This window comes from Nicrophorus vespilloides, unplaced genomic scaffold, assembly GCF_001412225.1.
Source record: "Nicrophorus vespilloides isolate i.1.1-1 unplaced genomic scaffold, Nicve_v1.0, whole genome shotgun sequence".
NCBI classification, from domain to species: domain Eukaryota; kingdom Metazoa; phylum Arthropoda; class Insecta; order Coleoptera; family Silphidae; genus Nicrophorus; species Nicrophorus vespilloides.
The window spans coordinates 185,043-203,119 of NW_017099286.1; positions in this window are offsets into that span (position 1 = coordinate 185,043).

Genomic DNA, 18,077 nt, shown 5'->3' on the forward strand with positions numbered 1-18,077 from the left:
TCAGAATTAATAAACATTACAAGTTTATCATATTTCATTATTATTTCATATCTTTTACAATTTCATAGAAAACCCAAGTAATATTTTAATACAAATTATACTTTACAGAATTTAATCATTTTTCTTTGTATTTTTCCATTACATTTTATAACTTATTTATTCATAAAACAATTAAAATCTTGATAATGTAGAAAAAAAGTTACATTTTTTTTTTTGTATTTTACAAAATACTATTATTGCTTAAAAGTGAACCTTTTTCTTAATTTCTTATACGAAAATAATAATTTTATGCACTTTTCTTACTCACAAATTTAAAATTACTGAAAAATATTAACCATAATTTATTACAAACATTAAAAGGAAGACTACAATTACATAATTAAATGTAGTAATTAACACGTATTAACATTAAGAAAATCGGTGGCAACCGCAAGCCCGACAACCGAAATCCCGTCTATCGAAATCCCGATGTTCGAAATCCCGACTACCATAATCCCGACTATATCGAATTCCCGACTATATCGAAATCCCGACTATATTGAAATCCCGACAGTATGTTTTATTATTATAAATTTCTACAATAACATTTTTATGGTAGTCGGGATTTCTATATAGTCGGGAATTCGATATAGTCGGGATTTTGATATAGTCAGGATTTTGATTGTCGGGATTATGGTAGTCGAGATTTTGTCATAGTCGGGATTTCAAGCGTCGGGATTTTAATACAGCCGGGATTTCGAACGTCGGGATTTCAATAGACGGTCTTTCGGTTGTCGGGCTTGCGATATAGAAAATACATTAATTTCTCATTTCAACAAGAGATATTTTTTTTTTTCAATTTTCGATTATTTATTTGTAATTATTATTTTGAAAAAATTACACATAAAAATCGAAATTGAAAAAAGTAATAAAATAAGGTCAACCTTTAGGATTTTTCAATAGTTATATTCGTATATTGCGTAATTGCAGAATTCCAGTTGCGCAATTCGCAATATCGTAAGGTTGTATCAATGTACCAGCAGAAATAACGCAGCGACAACACTGATTTTGTAACCGTTTATTAACTGACCGTATTACGTATATACGAACAGATATCGGCGAGTTCAATTGAAATACTTTAGAAATTTTTGTCAGACTAATCAATTTGAATCAAAATACATAATTGTAACTTTAACAATAACAAAAAAAAAGTTAATGTTAACTTTAACAACAAAAAAAAGAGAGATAATGTTGCAGCTGCAATTTATTCAATTATCCCAATTTATTTGCAAACTTATTATTGTGTTGTGTAGCTTTACAACATGTTTATTATATAAAGGATTTTCTTACTTCAATAACAGAAAACATGAGGATAATAATGTTTGCTAATTAATTTTAACGTTTTTCAATCCGGTTTTTATACTCTCACCAAAATCGATTGATTAATTATTTACTACAAATAATTTACTATACATATTCGTTTTGTTTCAATAGTTACGTACGACACGAGCAATGTTGATTGTTTCCATCCTCGCACCTCTTTTTTCTTTCTTCGTTATGGAAAATTTAATTAAGTTACCTTGCCTCACGGCTCTGGCAAATAAATCATTTTTCCACCCACGACCCACGCATCTTGCGCTTTACACAACGGACAGAAATGTTGTGTTACCACACATAGAGTAAGATCACGAAAATAATAAAGATCCCATTAGCAACGAAATATAATATATAATTATATGATTCACGGTTTGTTGTAGAAATGCGATTTATAGTTTACACCTACGCGCTGGAATGGATGGAACAGCTCCATTAAGATGATCTTTTCAAAGGTATGACAGTTGAATAAGAATTTTTCAAACCCACAAGTTTAGAATCCACAATGTCAAGGATTAGTTTCTTTTGTGTGGAAAAATTGTCGGTAATTTTATGGCTCATGAAATTTCGCCGCATGCTTCACAACTCTAGTAATAACTAGACTCGAAACGTAACCGGAGGATTGTAATTATATTAAAATATGCACGATGAGGATGGACGAGTCGGTTGCATCCACTACCTAAATGGGGTTTCCCTGGGAAAGTGACGTTTTTACTTTTCCTTCATTACTTCTTGTACGTCGCACCAAACGCAGTCTATGCCACGTCACTCGTTGCTCCATAAAATAACGCATTCATATAAACATTATCCACATCTCCAATTTAAATATTATTATTTTAATTGCAATAAAATTGAGATTTATTATTGCCATTGAAACTACGCGTTTATTACTTACCGAATTGGGTCAAACTAAAGAATATACGCTACTTGCTTATACCTAAATCATTATGTAAATAACACTTGCTTCTTTTTTTGTCTGCATTCACAGGTATTTCTTGCTTAGATGATGGGTTTTACAATGGATATCATGAGAGCACGACACACCTGCTCCCTGCATAGGTTGAACTTTATTGTCTCTTTAACTGTGACGAGCCTTATACCACATAATTCACCATCACATTTGAAGAAACCTCTCTTTCTGGTCGTCTACAAATCATGGTAATGACCGTAAACAGATGACCTATATAAGGATCACAACTCTAATAAATCTGTTCGTTTCCGGTTCTCACCCAAGGAATTTTGCTAAGAGTAGACACAGAATTTTGTATCCAAATTGAGTGCAAATCAAGGATCGAAATCCATACATTATTTATTACATTCCTCTACTTTAAACTCTTGTTTAAATATAAATATTTTTAATAATTTAAGTGAGGAATTAAAGGATTTACAATATTTTTGAGTAAATTATATTTGAATCTATTGAAATTTGAAAATTCCCACATGATTAACATTTATTACAGATCAATTAATATCAATTTAAGTGAGGAATAACTAAAGTGGTAGTAAAGGAAATATGACAATATTTCTATGTATTCCGATCAACTTTAATCCTTTTCTTATACGTTTACTATTAATTGGTAAAAATTAATTAATAAGTTTGAAATGAAATTGAAATTGAAGAAATTACAATATGATTGAGATTAAAGTAAATATAAGAATATTTTATTTAATTGTGTAATCAAAGATTGAAATGAATACATTATGTATTACATATAATAAGAACCTACCTCTACTGTAAACACATTCCAATTTTGTTTAAAGTAAAGTAAAGTTTAGTTTAATAAATATATTTGAATCTATAGAAATTTTAGACCAAATTTTGAAAATGTGACTAATGTTCATTGCAAATCAATTAATAAGTATTAAGGATAATTAAAGTAAAGTAAATATGTGAATGTATATCATTTTTACCTTTTCTTATACTTCTACTATTAATTAGTAGAAATCAATTAATACATTTGAAATGAAAGATAAATTGAAGTAATTACATATAATAATAACATTCCTCTACTTTAAACATATTCCAATTTTGTTTAAAGTAAATTGCATTTGAATCTATAGAAATTTTAAAGCAAATTCGAAAATTCCCATATGTTAATTGCAAATCAATTAATAAATATTAAATTAAGGATAATTATTTTTATGTATTTTAACTAAATTTGTATACTTTCCTTATAATTCTACTATTCATTGGTAGAAATCAATTAATAAGTTTGAAATGTAAGATATATTGAAGTAATTACATATAATAATAACATTCCTCTACTTTAAACACATTCCAATTTTGTTTAAAGTAAATTGCATTTGAATCTATAGAAATTTTAGAGCAAATTCTAAAATTCCCACATGTTAATTGCAAATCAATTAATAAATATTAAATTAAGGATAATTAAAGTAACAGTAAAGTGAATATTTTTATGTATTTTAACAAAATTTTTATACTTTCCTTATACTTCTACTATTCATTGGTAGAAATCAATTGATAAATTTGAAATGGAAGATAAATTGAAGTAATTACATATAATACCAACATTCCTCTAGAGTCTAGACATTCCAATTTTGTTTAAAGTAAATTGCATTTGAATCTATAGAAATTTTAAAGCAAATTCGAAAATTCCCACATGACTAATGTTAATTGGAAATCAATTAATAAGTATTAAATTAAAGTAAATATGTGAATGTATATAAACTCATTTTTTACATTTTCTTATACTTCTACTATTAATTAGAAGAAATCAATTAATACGTTTGAAATGAACGATAAATTGAAGTAATTACATAATAACAACATTCCTTTAGTTTATACACATTTAAATTTTGTTTAAAGTAAATTATATTTGAATCTATAGAAATTTTAGAGCAAATTCGAACATTCCCACATGACTAATGTTCATAGCAAATCAATTAATAAGTATTAAATTTAGGATAATTGAAGTAACAGTAAAGTAAATATTTTTATGTATTTTAACTTAATTTTTATCCTTTCTTTATTCTTCTACCATTCATTTGTAGAAATCAATTCATAAGTTTAAAATGAAAGATAAATTGAAGTAATTACATTAGGATTCAGATAATAATGTAAATATTCTATTTGTATAGATTGTAAGGTTTACCATCGCGGAAATACTTTTTTAACTGCAAAGAAAGAATAAAATTGCTATAAAAAGTGAATTTCCTGCATTCAAAGTTAATATTTCTTGCGTTAAATGCATCGAAATATTTATATCTATGTAAATTTACCAGTCTCATCGATTTCCAAGCACCTTTTCCATTTTCATACGTATCTCCATTCTTGACGAGGAGAAGAAATAAAATGCAAATATAATAGCTTGAAATGAAATTGAAATTTTATCGGCGCGGCGAAACGTGAATTGATTTCCCGAGGATCATCGCATCCCAGTGTGTATGTGTGTGTTTTTTGCGTTGCGTAATAGCAGGAGATCTCGAGGAATGACATAAAAGTGTAATTGTTTCGTTTCGGTTTCTTTTTTTCTTCTTCGCGTTTCGTTTATTTGTTCTTCCTCTCTTCTGTTTCTACTTCTTCTTCTTCTTCGTCGTTGTCGTCGGTTACAGTCGTATTTCTGTGACGGAAATATCAAACAGTAACATGCGCCAAGGTTAAAATAAACAAAAAAAAAACTTCATTTGACCTTAGTCATGCTCGGCTTGTCAAGTTCTTTTTATTTACGCACCGTACACAAATTCAGGAAGGTGAGGATTCAGGTAACTTTTGCAATAATTTATAAAACTGTTTGACCAAAAATTGATCACTGAAATGTGCTTAGTTTATGAAAGATTTCAAGAAATTATTTTGAAAATTTTAATTGTAAAAACTACAATTCAGGAAGAATTCACGTCACTTCTGCAATAAAATATATTTTTTTAAATATAATAATTACTGAATTTTACAATTTTACAAAAATTCAGGTAACTTTTGCAATAAATTATTTAAAAAAAATGAGATTTCACCAAAAATTGATCACTGAAATGTGCTTAGTTCATGAAAGATTTATGTAACTTTACAAGAAATTATTTTGAAATTTTTTATTTTTTGTAAAAAAAAACAATTCAGGAAAGATTAACGTGTCTGCTGCAATAAAATATATTTTTTTTTAATATAATGATTACTGAATTTTACAATTTTACAAAGATTCAGGTAACTTTTGCAATAAATTATTTAAAAAAAAATAATATTTACCAAAAATTGATCACTGAAATGTGCTTAGTTCATGAAAGATTTATGTAACTTTTTACATGAAATTATTTTGAATTTTTTTATTTTTTGTAAAAAAACAATTCAGGAAGGAATCACGTCAGTTCTGCAATAAAATATATTTTTTTAAATATAATGATTACTGAATTTTACAGTTTTACAAAGATTCAGGTAACTTTTGCAATAAATTATTTTAAAAAAAATTAGTTTTCACCAAAAATTGATCACTGAAATGTGCTTAGTTCATGAAAGATTTAGGTAACTTTTTACAAGAAATTATTTTGAAATATTTTATTTTTTGTAAAAAAAAAACAATTTAAGAAAGATTCACGTAACTTCTACAATAAAATATATTTTTTCTTAATATAACAGTGTATCAAAAAAAAATTGACTGAATTTTACAAAGATTCAGGTGACTTTTGCAATAAATTATTTAAAAAAACAAAAAAATTAATTCTTCTTCATTTTACAAGAAATTATTTTAATATTTTTTGTATAAAATGATTACAAATTTAGGTAAAAAAAATACACAGTTGAGGAAAGATTCAGGTAACTTCTACAAGAAATAATTTTGAAAAATATTTAGTATTTTTATTATAAAAAAATAGATGAAAAAAGTATACACAATTCATAAAAGATTCTAGAATTATGCAATGAACTAGTTTTTTTTTTATATAATAATTAGTGTATTAGAATGTGCATAATCTAATTTAGATTTAAGAGTTTCCGGTGAACAATAAATATGTGCGTTATATAAAATATTGCATAATTTATAACATGTGTAAAAAAGTATAATTTTGTTACCCGGAAATAAAAAATAATTTACGAAACGAATTGAGATGGTGGCGTCGTAGCAGCAGCATTTTCGTTATCTAAATATATATACTTTAGGAAGATGCATATTTGGGAGAGGTCATTTATTTATTCGGATAATAAATCCAATTATTTTTAATTGCGTTCCGAATTCAGTCAGTGATTGCTGGACGATTTATGAGAAGGGAAAAATAAATCGGAGTGAGCCGCGTGTGATTCACGTGGAATGGGTAAATAACAAAAAAAAAAACAAATAAAAGAAGAGAGAGAGACAGAGACCGGAAGTGCCTTTTAATAGAACGACCGGAAGTGAAGTGCATTTTGCTGCACGAAAAAAATAAAACGGAAAACAAATGCAGCGCAGAAACAAAAAGGAAAAGTACAATAATAATAATAATAAATCGCGTTCGAAACAAATGATTCAACGTATTAATTAACAATTATAGTTATCATTTTATTTCCACGTAAGAAACTAAAAAAATGATGTAAAATAAACAATAATTTTAGTTTAAGATTTAATTTTAATTGTTTTTAATTAATTATTCATTTTTTTTTAATTAATGTTGAAATAATTTATAATAATGCAATAGTAACAATTTTCACTTTACAAACTTTTTCAGGAAATATATGTTTTGGAAATCATTGCTGCGAATAAACGTTATGTTAGGTAATCTATTCTTAATAAATGTGAATCACTTGGTGGAAAGACCTCGAGTTTATGGACATTTGATACACAGTAGATTTTTTTGTTCTCTTCATACAAAATTCATTTTATTACTGTTTTATGAATCAAGAGGATAGGTAAAAGAGAAAAAAGTGGAAATAGATTCTGAATGAGTCACAACTCTGTCGTATTAATTTGCATTTTATAGTTGTAAACGATTTGATTGAAAAATAAATTAAAAAGCAGATATTATTTATTTTTAGGCCAAACGTTTGGATTAATGAATTAAGAATGTTTAAAAATCCAATTGAATTAGTTATTTCTAAACGGTTAGTTTTCTACTTCAATAAATAATTAATTGACCCCTTAAGTGGTTATGACGTATATATTCGTATCGAAAATAATAAAATACGTTTAAGGGGTTAATTAAATCTATTGCAATTATAATTATAAACAAACAAAAAGAGTTGAAATATAAAAAAAACGTAAGTATTTTCATGCTGAAATGATTTCTTTTATGTCATCTTGAATGTCTGATTCATGTTTTTTTTTTTTCAATTTTTGGTTTCGAGATTGATGAAGAATAAAAAGTAGGGCATACAAGCTAGGCTATGCGATTAGTAATTGTATTTTACTATGCAGACGTCGACCCACTTTCGTTCCGACTAATTTTTTTTTTTTTGAACTGCCAAAAAGTTAATATTCTTCCTGGTTCTTTTTTTAATTTTGTTTCTCTCACTTTTGAATGGACACTTTGATTGATTGATAAAGAGACGCGACACACATACCGATTTGAATTGTAATTGAAACGCGTGCTTGTGTGCATCGCACATACATACGTGCTTTATATGACAAAAACGTATTGTTGTGCAATAACGTCTCTAAATGAGGATGGAAGATAACTCTTCCTTCTTCTTGCACTTCTACTCCTATCCTTCTACATATATTTCTACTTCCATCCTTTCTCCGAGCAATTCTAATTCTATCAACTTCCTCTTCCTTATACTGTTATTACCTTCCTTCATCTTCTATTATCTTCCTTCTACTCTTTATTCAACTTTTTTGGACTTCTACTTTCATCCTTCTTCTTCAGAAAAAGAAGATCTTAGCATAGTTCTAACTTATCATATACTTCCACTATCTATCTATTTCATTGTTCTTGTACTTCTACTACATTCCATCATGTTCTATACCTTCCTTATTATTGTCTTTGACGAATTTTCTAATTCCACTTTTAAAACTATTTATACTTCTACTTCCATCCTTCTTCCTTGACTTCTTCTTGCACTTCTACTTCTATCACCTTCCTCTTCCTTATACATTTATTACCTTGTTTTATATTATACTTCTATTATCTTCCTTCTACTATTTCTTCAACTTTTTGGACTTCAACTCCATCCTTTTTCTTCAGAAAAAGAAGATCTTAGCATACTTCTACTAACGTATCCTGTACTTCCACTATCTATTTAATTGTTCTTGTACTTCTGGTACTTTCCATCATCTACTATACCTTCATTACTATTGTTTTCTACTTTTACTTTTGAAACTATTTATCTTCTTATACTTCAACTTCTATTTTTCTATTTATACTCCTACTTCTATCCTTCTACTTAATTATTTCTTCTACTAACATATTTTCTTGTACTTCTACTATCTCTACTTTCGCTACTCTCCTTCTTCTTCTACTTCCATCCTTCTTTTTTGACTTTTCCTAGGAATTCTACTTCTATCAACTTCCTTATACTTTTATTACCTTCCTTCGTGTTATACTTCTATTATCTTTCTTCTACTATTTCTTCATCTTTTTAGACTTCAACTTTATCCATCTTCTTCAGAAAAAGAAGATCTTAGCATACTATTGTTTTTGATAAATTTTCTACTTTTTTCACTTTTTTCCACTTTTAAAACTATTTATCTTCTTATACTTCAAATTCTATCCTTCTTACTTGACTTCTTTTCGCACTTCAATCAACTTCATCTTCCTACTTTTATTACCTTCCTTCATGTTATACTTCTATTATCTTCCTTATACTATTTCTTCATCTTTTTAGACTTCCATCCTTCTTCTTCAGAAAAGAACATCTTAGCATACTTCTACTAACCTATCCTGTACATACTATCGTTTTTCTATCCTTCTTTCTTGACTTCTTTTCGCACTTCTACTTCTATCACCTTCCTATTCCTTATACATTTATTACCTTGTTTTATATTATACTTGTAATATCTGCCTTCTTCAATTTATTGGACTTCAACTTCCATCCTTCTTCTTCTAAAAGAAGATCTTAGAATACGTCTATTAACTTATCTTCTGTACTCCCTACTATTTTCCTTCTTCCTATACTTCTACTAACTTAACCTATACTTCCACGACCTACTTCCATAATCTATCATTTTCATGTACTTTTGTTACCTTTCTTACTATTTTTTATTTTACAAATATCAACTTCCTCTTCCTTATACATATATTACCTTGTTTTATATTATACTTATATTATCTTCCTTCTTCAACTTCTAGCACTTCTACTTCCATCCTTCTTCTTCAATAAAAGAAGATCTTAGCTTACTTCTATTAACTTATCTTGTACTTCCAATATTTACTTCATTGTTTTTATACTTCTGATACTTGTATACTTTCCCTACTATATAGATTTTTCATTTTCATATACTTTTGTTACCTTCCTTCTTCCTATACTTCTACTAACTTAACCTATACTTCCATCACCTACTTCCATAATCTATAATTTTCATGTACTTTTGTTACCTTCCTTACTATTTTTTTTTATTTTACAAACTTCGTTATTCCACTTTTACAATTATTTATCTTCTTATATCTTCCACTTCTACAACTTCTTGTTTCTTCTACATCAAAAAAAGAAGATCTTTGCGTTCCAATTGTAAAATTCGCGATTTGCGGAATGCACTTTGGCCGGTCCGCGTTTCATATGCATACCGGTTGTTTTCTGTATACATATATTTTTTTTTGGTTCTGACCACGGGAGGTCGAAAACCGATACGGACAAAACCGAATGGAATTAGGCGGTGAGCTTCTAAAGTGGAACGGGTTCTTGTGAAACTGAAATTTCATCAAAACTTTTCCTCGGAATGTTTACAGTTACGCGGAACGGACGAAGTGAAATGGAAACAAAAGAAACAGAAACAACAGAACAGAAGAAAGAGAAAGACTGCGGTAATAATTGCTTCGACGTACGAAAATTATGTAGGTTTTGTAGGTGGGTTACATAAGCATCGGGAAAATCAGCCGACGTTTGCTTCTCTTCCTTTCCTTTTTGCACACACATTACATTGCTTTCACTGAAAACTTCGACCAGACGACTGTGCGATTTATTTTCGGTCACCTTTTTTTTTTCGGTTTCTGTTCGGCGTTGACCTTTAAAGGTTAATGAATGCTCCAGAGACCTTGAAACCGATAGACACTAGTGCTGTACAACAACATACATTCATACTACATACGTATTACATACAACACAATCGGGACTAGGCTTGGAATTGGAATTACATTAAAAGAACGTTCACACACATTCAGCCGAGATCGGGTAAATATCATATTTGCATATAAAACAACGAGCGCTCTGTGCACGTACGTACGTATGTATGTATGTATACCTTTTTTTTTTGTTCGTAAATACACGGAGAAGTCGGAAGGTCATTCCGCTTTTATGCGGATTTCAAAATTTATCGTCGCTTCGGAACTACTACCAGTTTCTACTTTGAATACAACCGCTGAAGAAACTACTTTTTTTTTGTGTGTGTCGTCTGTATCCTCTCGTTCTAATTTTGGAACTGGATGGACCATAGCTAACTGTATTCGTGACTCTTCTTCACGCCGAATTAGTGTTATGACCCAATTTTATAAATACCAGCAATAAAATAACAAAAAAAAACTTAATTAATAAATTTCAAATTATTAAAATGAAACTAATGAAAATTTCGTTTTTTTTTAATTAAAATTGAAGTTTTTACAATTTACAGTAACATTGAAACATAATTAAAAAAAAGTATAAAGTTTCAATTGAAAATTTAATCTTTATAAAAATTATTTTAATGAATAAATTCATATGTTTTATAATTTAATTCAAAGTTTAGTCTTTTCTTAATGATTCAATTAAAATAATATTAAATTTAACATAATTGATAAATATTTATACTTCCTTATAAATCCGTTTAAAACTGAAACTATTTCATATTATAATTAATTGAAGTTACGTAATTTATGGTAATGTTATTTGATCCGAAGAGTTGCCATTTAAATTGGATCAGATTACAGAACGAGCCTCGGTCATGTCACGGTTACTATGGCGATTGAATTTATGTTTACTTTTGTCTCGGATCGAACGTCATGGGATGGATCCAATAAATCTAATAGAAAGCGAGAAGAAGCGTGTGTCCATCTAATTTTTGTATATTATTCTTTATTTACTTTAATCTTAATAAGTAATCGAAGATGATGAAGTTATTCGAGTAACTAGTTAAACTGGATCGGATTCTACAAGGTTTGATGGATTTATCTATCTGTTACTATGGTTACTCGTAACCAAAGGTTTAAATTTAATTAGATGAATAAATATAAAATTAAAAAATAATTTGTACACATTTTTAATGTACAAATTTTACAGAAATATTCATAAAATCAATAATAATATGTTTTTTAAGCAAATAATTAAAAATTTAAACAAATAAACAATAATTACTTAGTTGATGGTTGTAGATGAAGTTAAACTGTATTGGATTCTACAAGGTTTGATGGATTTGTCTATCTGTTACTATGGTTACTCGTAACCAAAGGTTTAACTTTAATGAGATGAATAAATATAAAATTAAAAAATTATTTGTACACATTTTTAATGTACAAATTTTAGAGAAATGTTCATAAAATCAATAATAATATGTTTTTTAAGCAACTAATTAAAAATTTAAACAAATAAACAATAATTACTTAGTTGATAGTTGTAGATGAAGTTAAACTGTATTAGATTCTACAAGGTTTGATGGATTTGTCTATCTGTTACTATGGTTACTCGTAACCAAAGTTTTAACATTAATGAGATGAATAAATATAAAATTAAAAAATTATTTGTACACATTTTTAATGTACAAATTTTAGAGAAATATTCATAAAATCAATAATAATATGTTTTTTAAGAAACTAATTAAAAATTTAAACAAATAAACAATAATTACTTAGTTGATGGTTGTAGATGAAGTTAAACTGGATTGGATTCTACAAGGTACGATGGATTTGTCTATCTGTTACTATGGTTACTCGTAACCAAAGGTTTAACTTTAATGAGATGAATATATATAAAATTAAAAAAATATTTGTACACATTTTTAATGTACAAATTTTAGAGAAATGTTCATAAAATCAATAATAATATGTTTTTTAAGCAACTAATTAAAAATTTAAACAATAATTACTTAGTTGATGGATGTAGATGAAGTTAAACTGGATTGGATTTTATAAGGTTTGATGGATTTGTTTGTCTGTTACTATGGTTACTGGTAACCAATGGTTTAAGTTTAACTACAAAAAATTATTGGATTTTCCAATGATGGTTTAACTTTAACTACAAAAAATTCATAATGGTGAAAGAAAAACAATTTCACTTTTTCTTTTATATTTATTATGTTTGATGGCTTAAAAATGGTGAGTTTCGTGGACAATGTGCATGCGTTTCGAGGTGCAGTCAGTCTGGCGACCTTGGCCCAGTGCAGGTGCAGGGCTAACAACCCTTAAACAACTGCAACCCCTTTAAGGATCGCCGACTGCGTGCGCCTTGCACTCGAACAAAACTGGTACACACGATGAGGCCGAGCCGTGTCGGAGGAGCGTGTTTCTGTGCCAGATGGTATGAAGAGCGAACGAGAGAGAGAGAATGAGAAAAAGAGACGGAGAGAAGAAATGTGCATGTTGGTGGACGAAGGGAAAAAAAAGAAAGAAAACAAACCAACCCGAAAGGGGAGAGCGTCGCACAGCTTTCTTAGAAACTAGACAGATGCACCAGAATCCAGCTTCACCGAATGGAAATTTACTTGCGCAACAGCCGAGGATTACGCGAACCGAAATGGAAAGTTCTGGAAAAACTCGTCTTTAACAACGTTAATTCAATCTCGCAATTGCATTCACACCGTTTCATTCGTTACAACCCCATATGCATACCAAACAAATGTACAAAACAACAACAAAAAAAACGTTTTGAATTAACAATTTTGTTTTCTTGACAATTGTCTTTCATCTTTGATTGAACATTACAATTGGTTCAATAATAACTTTATTATTAAAATCAAAGTTGTTGTTGTTATTGTTAGTAACGAAACGCTGCAGTTGTTTCCTCGCCTCTATTACGATTATCACCATTTCCTTCTTTTATTCTCAGAGAGCGCGAAAGAAGATAGAGAGAAAGAGAAAACCCGATGAATGTTAACCGCTCAATAAAATTGTTCTTATTTATCAAGGCAATCCTATTCACGTTACATAAGCGCAATTGTGTTACCTTTTACAAAGTATCGTGAGTCTGCTAATTGCATAACTTCATTCAGAGGAGAGAAAAAAAAGTTATAAACACACCTCACAAAGACGAATCGTATTGTAAAATTCATTAATTTATTGTTTAGATATGATTAATTAACGTAAATATATCTGATTTTGAAAACTCTCCCTTCGCTTCGTCAGTTGTTAATTAAAAAGGAAGCACTACTTCATTCATCCTTGGATAGTTTTTTTTTGTTTTTCTTGTAATTAATTTAATTATTCCATCTGGAGAGTCGGGATCTTGAGAACTAAATTTACATGTTTACAACCTCTTTGTGAGTGTGTGCGTTTAATTAATTGCTCGTTTTCATTAATTCGCTTGACTCACAAATAAATGTTTTCTTTACTAAATAATAAATATTACTTACTACTTTTTTTTAATTGACTTTCTTGTATCTATAGCAGTTACGTACCTGAAACAAAAGAATAAATAGTAATTAGTACATATTCAATTAATAAATTTTAAGATATTTTCACTAAATAATCTAGAAATAATAATAACATTTTATAAATTTCTTCATTACAAATAAATAATAAGTAATTTCTATAAAATTAGTTTTCAGTTAAAAATTCTTTATACAATTTTGTTATTATTTCTTTTATGAAATTAGCTTACACTTAGATGAATAAATAAGTAATGGATTTATTACAAATTACTTTGTAATAAATCCATGACATCACAATTTTTACACATTTAAAATATAAAAATTTTATAGAAACGTTAATGAAATCAATACTAATCTAAAGTAGTCATATTTTTAAAAACTAATTAAACAAATAAACAATAAACATAGTTAACGGATTTATTAAAAATTTTACATTTTTAATTTAGAAATTTTAGACAATCATATGATGAAATAATTATGAATTTAAAACAAATGCAATAATTACTTACTTAATTTACAAATTTTAAACAAACTTAAGACAAGTTTCAATAGAAACCCAAACTTATTCACATGTTATTGCTTTTCGTGAAAATCTTTTATTTAATTTCACAAAGAAATAATATAATTAATTAACAATTTGAAATGAAATTTTTGAAGAAACTCTATTTTCTTAGAACGCTTTCTAGAAAACTATCAACAACAATAAAAAAACTGATCCAAATTATTGAAATGGAAAACAAATAAAAAATATAGAAACAGGTATATTTAAAGTTGCATTAGTGAAGAAAGTATGCTAGATCGTGGACTTTGTGCGCTCACAAATTTCTAATTGTAATAATTACAGTTAATTATCATCAGTTTTTTTTGTAGTCTTTTAGTAATCGATTCAATATGATTTGATTTATTGTAATTTCATGACAAATTATTAAACTTTTCATAAAAGTATATAAATCAAAATTTCTATGTTACAATTCAATAAAAAAATTGTGAAACTTTTCATAAAAGTGTATAAATCAAAATTTCTATATTAAAATTAAAGAAAATATGTATAAAAAAACTAATATTTTTGTATTTTTATTATAAAATTATCACAATTTCGTCTTTTTTTATGAACAAATAATACAAATTTATTATATTTTTTTTAAACTCTTTTCATGATGAAATTACTTATTAAATATGGTTTTTACCATAAGTCTAATAAAATGTTGTGTAATGAAATTGTTGTATATAAGTTTTTTTTTGTACTTTTATGCAGAAATTCATCAATGATATAACGATAATAAAACATGTTTTCGCATGTGGCCAATTCGAAAATTACGCACAATTCCTTATGCAAATGCGGGACATGTGCGTAGTACTACTACTACTGCTCCTTTGTCCACATTTTTTGCGTTCATCTTTTCGACTTCGTAAATGGTTCGAGGGTAAACAATACTTCCGGGATTTCCATTTCCGGAGCGCGCACACATATATACATACACTTGGGGCTCTCCCACTGTGTTATCTTTAGGATCAATTTATTATGAATACGTTCAAAAATTTCCTCTACCATACCATAACCATATGCTCACAGAAGAGACCCGTTTCCCGTTATGCGGACCAACCAACAAGGAACCAACCATCCCCACACAGCCATACACACAAAGTGGGTTCCATCATCATCATCATAATTACAAAGGGAGGCTTAGAACCGTTACGGTTTCTACCTCAATCCGTCTCTCTTTCGCTTATGTAAACGCACTCGCTCGCACTCGCATACGGCTTTAATACAGAGAGGATGTATCGGACGTTTTACACAACAGGTAGATTTTAAAATTCCTTTCGGGATACATTTATTTATATACATACACACATTGAACGCATAGGTGTGTATATTTAGTGTATATATATATATATATATCCATCTGTACTCGTCGTGTGTCTGTGCATTTCACGTTTGGAAAATAACAAGGTCTCGTTGTTGTGGCCTGTTATGCAATGTATAAAGTGTTGGATGTTATAGTTCTCTAGATATATATATGTATATAATGTAATGCCAGCTAGTTGCCAGAGCTGACCAGAATAGGAGTTAACTCAAGCATGGAAGAGAGCAGTCAAGGCCAAGAAACCACTTTAACTCACACACTCTTGCAGCCTGCATTTATACGTGCATGCACACACACACACAGAGAAATAACGTACATACATACAAAGAAAGACGCACACATATAGAGGCAGCAAGCACAGATCCACACGCAGAGCGAAGGAGCGAGACAGAGGGGAAAATGTTCTCTCGCTGATTTTTAGTTTACACACTGTGTATGTATGCTCGCTCTCCAAGAGGAAGGAGAGATTCGAGTGGAGATAACGTTGAGAACTAATGGTTGTGTACATGGCAACCAAAGAGAGGTCTTCGGATGAGAACACTTTACTAAAAACAGAAGAAGAATGAAAGAAAAAATAGCGTACGTATTCCACGTCCATACGTAATGAAACTGAAGCAACCGACGACTTCAGGCATTTTCCAGCGAACAAGAAAATTACTAATCTCATTTTAAGTTCCACAATCTTAAAATAAAGAATTAAGACACTTTTATAGTACTTAATAAATATATTTGCTTTTACATCAATAATAGAAAAAAATTACTTAATTAAAAGCAATATTTGTTTTGACTTAAGTCAAAGTCAAGTGAATTTGAATATGTCAATAATTTAAAACACTTTTCTAGTACGTATTAAAAATATGTTTGTTTTTTGTATCAATATTTGGAAAAAAAAATGACTTAAATTAAAGCAATATTTGTTTTGACTTAAGTCAAAGTCAAGTGAATTTGAATATGTCAATAATTTAAGACACTTTTCTAGTATTTATTAAAAATATGTTTGTTTTTTGTATCAATATTAGGAAAAAAAATGACTTAATTTAAAGCAATATTTGTTTTGACTTAAGTCAAAGTGATGTCAAAGTCAAGTGAATTTGAATATCTAAATAATTTAAGACACTTTTCTAGTACTTATTAAAAATATGTTTGTTTTTTGTATCAATATTAGGACAAAAAATGACTTAATTTAAAGCAATTTTTTTGACTTAAGTCAACTTATTTGAAATAGAAATTTAAAGTCAAGTGAATTTGAATATGTCAATAATTTAAGACACTTTTCTAGTACTTATTAAAAATATGTTTGTTTTTTGTATCAATATTAGGAAAAAAAAAATGACTTAATTTTAAGCAATATTTGCTTTGACTTAAGTCAAAATGAAGTCAAAGTCAAGTGAATTTGAATATGTCAATAATTTAACACACTTTTCTAGTACTTATTAAAAATATGTTTGCTTTTGTATCAATATTAGGAAAAAAATGACTTAATTTAAAGCAATATTTGGTATGACTTAAGTCAAAATGAAGTCAAAGTCAAGTGAATTTGAAAATGTCAATAATTTAAAACACTTTTCTAGTACTTATTAAAAATATGTTAGTTTTTTGTATCAATATTAGGACAAAAAATGACTTAATTTAAAGCAATTTTTTTGACTTAAGTCAACTTATTTGAAATAGAAATTTCAAGTTAAAGTTTCAAAATTATCGTCGATTTAAAAAAAATCACCTGAATATATTGCAAAATATCAAGGTGATGTTGAATGTGCATGAAAGTTCTAAAAATTACTAAACTCATGATATTACAACAATCTTAATATAAAGAATTTATTAATATGAGACAATTTAAGACAATTTTCTTAATAAATGTGTTTGCAAAATATTGGATTACTCAATTTAAAGCATTTTTTTAACTTAAGTCAACTGAAATTAATAATGCAATAAGATGAAGTTTTAAAATTTTCGTCGATTTCAAATACACCTGAATAACTTGGAAAAAACATCAAGGTGAAATTTGAATGTAGAAGAAACTTCTTGGCTCCAAAAGCAAACTCGAAAATAAACGCGCCGAATAAATACGCATGAAAACTATCTAATAATTTTTGCAAAAGTGCTTTAATCCCTAAGAAAAGAAAACGAAAATCTATTCTAAACATAGATTCATTATACGTTCCAGAGTTGCAGGAATGCAACAGAAATAGAACCAAGTAAATAATTAGAGAACAAATTTTATATAAAAATA